General features: G+C 34.0%; 1 long non-coding RNA gene across 1 annotated transcript; it reads left to right on the top strand.

Annotated features, from left to right (window-relative positions):
- Nucleotides 1-3,882: 3,882 nt before the first annotated feature.
- Nucleotides 3,883-4,655, top strand: LOC147569491 (uncharacterized). Its single transcript, XR_015238737.1, has 2 exons — nt 3,883-3,988; nt 4,222-4,655. It is a non-coding gene; the product is annotated as an uncharacterized LOC147569491 (long non-coding RNA).
- Nucleotides 4,656-5,192: the final 537 nt, after the last annotated feature.

Genomic DNA, 5,192 nt, shown 5'->3' with positions numbered 1-5,192 from the left:
TACTGTAACTATCCCCACTTTTTCTCGCAAACTAAATTTTAATCCGCTTAAAAATCGGTTTGCTACAACATCTTCATATTCTATAATGTTCTCCACATTGTTTCTTTGAGCCAGTTTTGAAAACTCCTCATAGTACTCACGCACCGAACGCAATCTTTGTCTACAGTTCTGGTAAGTCATAAACAAGTGTTGTTGATAATCTGGTGGTAAGAACCTCTCTCTCAGGTTTTCTTTCATAGACGGCCAATTCTGAATTGGAGCCCTTCCTTGCCCCACTCTTTGACGTTGTAACTGATCCCACCAAACAGCAGCACTTCCTTTCAGTCTACAAGCAATAATGTTTACCATCTGTTCACCAGGAACAGTATATGACATATTCACTTGCCGCTCAACCTCATGTAGCCAATCAAGGAACTCTTTGACCGACAAATAACCATTGAAGAGTGGTATTTCTTCCTTGATTTTGTATTCATCATAATATCTACGCGTATATAATTGGTTAGGATAATAGTTGCCTCTATTTTCTTGGTTGCCAGCATATTGTTGAAGTGGTTGTGCTCTGCCTTCGTTTCTATTAACAGCTTGGTTGTGGGCGAATCCCTCAACACGTTCTTTGTTAATAGGTTGCCTAGGGTTTGTATTGACATTCAGGTTGTTAATCATCTCCATAACTTGGGTTAGTTGATGACTCAAACCGTCAATTTTTGCCCACATGATATTGTTACCTCGTTCACCGTCGAGGTTTGTGTTTCTAGCATCGTCTTCTGCCATTAAGCCAGGAGAAACCTCGCTCTTGATGCCAACTGACGCAGCGGAAAAACTGATAAAAAGCCTTAGAACTCCGTCTAAAGACTATTGAACCAAAATTGATAACAAGAATACTAAAATACTGATTTTATTGATTGAATGAATAAAACAACTCCTAGATCCTCCTTTATATAGACTTAGGGTTTCCTTAACCTAATCAAACTCAAATAACAATTTCTAATAAATAAAATACTACTTTCCTAAACCTAATCAAATTCTAATAACAACTTCTAAATAAATAAAATACTAGAATCTAAAACCTAAAAAGTTTCCTAAAAATATAAAATTGCGAAAAATAATAATTCTCTACTAACAAAAATATTATGCTACTAAAATAACTAGATTTTAAGATATCCAAGATACTTGGAATATCTCATGAAAATCTCCTTGCATCAGGGGCAAATATGAAAATGAACTTCATACTACACGTATATATAACAAAATTGGGGTGTATATGTAGGAATTAGGCAAGTAGCATCGATCCCAATGGGGTGAAAGAATAACAACCTTATAACGCCTGATGGGGGAAGAAAAATCACCTTACAAATAAATCCAAAAGATAACAAATTTGTAGTGCACGTGTGATAAGAAATAGGGGAATTTGGCCAAAACTCCCTAAGAAATTATGATTCTGGTTAAAAAGGATTCATCAAAGGTTTTTAGGCTTCACCTCCTTGATGGCAATTATGTAATTTTCAATTTCAGTAAAAAGACCAACTTAACCCTAGTCTAAGAAAATACCTTGCAAACACCTTGCACTGCCTTGCAAACACCTTGCACTGCCTTGCAAACACCTTGCAGAGCCTTGCAAACACCTTGCATGGTTTTTGCAAACACCTTGGATAGCCTTGCAAACAAATTGCAGAGCCTTGCGAACACATTGCAGAGCCTTGCAAAAACGTTGCAGAGCCTTGCGAACACCTTGCATGACATTTGCAAATACCTTGCACAACCTTGCAGAGCCTTGCAAAGCTTTGCAAATACCTTGCAGAGCCTTGCAAACACCTTGCAGAGCCTTGCAAAGCCTTGCAAACACTTTGCAGAGCCTTGCAAACACCTTGCAATGCCATGCAAATGGTTTGCAAATTAGTTTTTGAATTGATTTAACATGAAATTTGTTACAAATTATTATATTTTGTCTAGTAGAATGTTGTATCGAAAAACTAGCTAAAACCCGTAAAAATTCATAATAGTCATTTTATAAACTCTAGCACCATCATTTTACTTTTCTTCGAAAAACTTCCAAAGCTTTAATGAAATTCTCAATTTGAACATAAATACCAATCATGATTGTCCAAGAAAAAAATATTTCTTACTGGCATTTCATCTAACAACTTTATAGCTATTTCAACTAACCTACGTCTTGTATAACCAACTAACGTTGCATTCCAAGCAACAACATCTCTTTCAAGCATTTTATCAAACACATTGCTTGCATCAACTATACTTTCACAACTTCCATATAAATCCAACAAATAAGTTTGAACATAAACATCATAACTAACAAATTGTCATCCATCATTCATAACTCAATGAAAATAAAGCAATGAAGAAGTTGGATTATACCTTAAAACACTATCAAATTCTCCTTCCATTGAAAGTATATAAAACTTCCTCTCTCTAGAATTTAGAACCAAAAACTAAATCAAACCCCTTAAAAGCCTCTTCAAACAACAAGCAAATAGATTAAATCACCAAAACCTAAAAACATCAACCTATCTTATAGCCAAAATCGATTCAAACCCCAGAAATTTTAATCGGCGTCGACAATCCAACTTGGTTCGTTCATGAGAAAATCTCAAGTTCCTGATTTATTAGTTAGATTATTAGTAGGTATTTCTAATTGAATGAAGGGTATTTTTGACTCTTAAAAAGTTGGTGCCTTTAAAAATGTCCTTCAAGCCTATTTTTATAACTTACTTGGGGCCTAGCTAGTTAAAAAGATGGGTTGTCTTTTTAACAAAAAAGTACAAGAAATTGGGCCTCCGACCCAATTTCTTGTTATATAATCTTGGTACAAAAGATCTCAAGCTTGAATCTAGAAAGTTTACATTATACTAATATACACATTCTCTTAGTTGAGGTTTCTTCTTAGTGAACGTGACGTGTGAGCTAGCTCATTAAGGCATCTCCAATGCAAAATTCAGAAAAATCTCAATTAGTTCTATTTGTCAAGTTTCAATTGAGGTCCTCATTCCTCAACTCCTAGGTGGCGAAAATAGAGATCCTCAATTCTTGTATTTCTCCAATGCAAAACTCAGAATTTTTATTTATTTATTTGTGTCATAATTACTTTAGAGTGTCCTCTTGAGACATCTCAATTCCACCTTCCACGCGTCATCTTTGAGATCTTAATTATGTTTTGCATTGGAAAACATTTATAAACATTAAATTCAAAAAATTTACATGACATTCTGAGTTTCTAAGATTGAATTTTGCATTGGAGAAGCTCTTAGACTTTCTATTTACACCAGTAAACTATAAGAACTTAAAAGATGTCCTCAAACAATTTATTTCGTATTCATTATGTTAATCCGGCAGACAAAGTTTTCTGAGTCACTTTCTACAAAAATTCTTTTATAGCCTAGAGTGGCCTACATAACTGTTTCTAATCCGGTCAATGATTTCGTTCATCTATCGTTCGATAGTGAGGAAGAATGATTCGTCTGCATGAGAAATTGACAATTACAATGACATTCATAAATTACCAGTTCTACTGCGCTTTCAGAGAAGATGATTTAAATGAAATGAGAGAGATTTGAGATGTTATGGAAGAATTTTTTTGTATTATGCTAAAATTGTCAATTGCAGTTATAATTTGTTAACAGTTGATAATATTTATCCATTGAGAAGAAAATGCCCATGATGAACTATGTTAACCCAAGGCAATAGAGAAACCTATGAGGTTGGTTCAATTAATGATTGACCCGCGAAATACACCTTAGAACGATTGAGGTCTTAACTTTTATTTTAATGATGCCAGGACATAATAAACAAATTACTTATTAAATGATTAACCATTACTTCATATTGATGCCATGACACTATAAATAGATGCTAGTATTCATTTTGTTTTCTCACAAATCAAAAACCAACTTATCTTATCCATTTAAATCTGAGAATATGGCTAAAGTTTTCTCTCTATGTTTGTTGTTTCTCTTGGTTGTCTTTTCCTCATCACGTGAGTTGTATTTTCTCTCAATCGCGTCATTTAGATTTCCACAAAATTACTATTAACATTTGTTATCTAGATTTGTATGTTTCTAAAAAATCTTTGAAATTCACTTTAGTTGAATAGTATCTATCCAAAAGAGGTTGAGACGTGAATGGGCTAACCTAATGGGCCTTACTCTGTTGGATCTTGATTTGATTTTGAACTAATTTGTGTGTTTGTACTGGTGGAATTTGTTGCAGAGATCGGTGTAATGGGGGATGCAGTAGTAAGTGTAACGTTAGCGTCACAATTATGTTCCGGGACTTTGGAAATATTGGGTACTTCCTGCCTCAACTGTGATGCTCAATGCAAAACCAAATTCCTCACTGCTGGTGGTAGCTTATGTGTCCTAGACGGTCTTATCTCTTCCTGCGGTTGTTGCCTCTCTTGATCCACCACCGGACCACTGTCGAACCACCACCGAGTTAATCTAAGATTAAAATAAGACAACTACTATGCTTGTGGCTACCATTCCCTTTACTATTTCGTGCTTTGCTTTCCACAAGTAGGTGTATCATAAGACCTACTTACATGTTTATGTTTGTTTTTAATTCTTTGTAATTTTCATTATATTCATTTGTGGATGTGGTGGCTTTGATGGAAATATTAGTTGGTATTAATTGTTTTTCTTGCATGCATACGTCTAGACTTGATATGTCATTATGTGTGGGTTATCATAAATTGTTTTTCGATAAGTTCACTAATAAAAAAAGACTGTGATGATTATGAAGAAAGAAATAAGAGTAAATGGAACGCAAATGTATTAATATCCACGAGGTTGATTCGATTTGTATTCAACCAACAAAACATAAAGTTGGTGGATGTGATTTCTAGCGACCTCCAATACCTTACTTTGTGTTATGATTTGGTGTTTTATTTGTAGATATAAATTTTAGTTTTCCCTAAATCTATCTGTGTCCCGATTTATGAACATTAGTTGATAAGCTTTTTTTTGTTGGAGAAAGACGCGTTCAAGATTTCGTCATAGGCGGTGCAAAATTATATTATCAAAAATAATTTCTTTTGCAAACACAGAAATTAGAAAAATACTTATATTCGTTAATTATATAAATACATTAAGGGTTACAAACACAATTACCTCTACGAGAGTTTATGTTTTGAAATGTTTGTATAATCGATTCATTGTCAATTTCATTAAAACTTCTTTTTT

Source organism: Eschscholzia californica, unplaced genomic scaffold, assembly GCF_041429995.1.
Source record: "Eschscholzia californica isolate CP2 unplaced genomic scaffold, dmEscCali1.0.p SCAF_1, whole genome shotgun sequence".
Lineage (NCBI taxonomy): Eukaryota > Viridiplantae > Streptophyta > Magnoliopsida > Ranunculales > Papaveraceae > Eschscholzia > Eschscholzia californica.
This window is presented reverse-complemented; position numbering and strand designations above follow the sequence as displayed.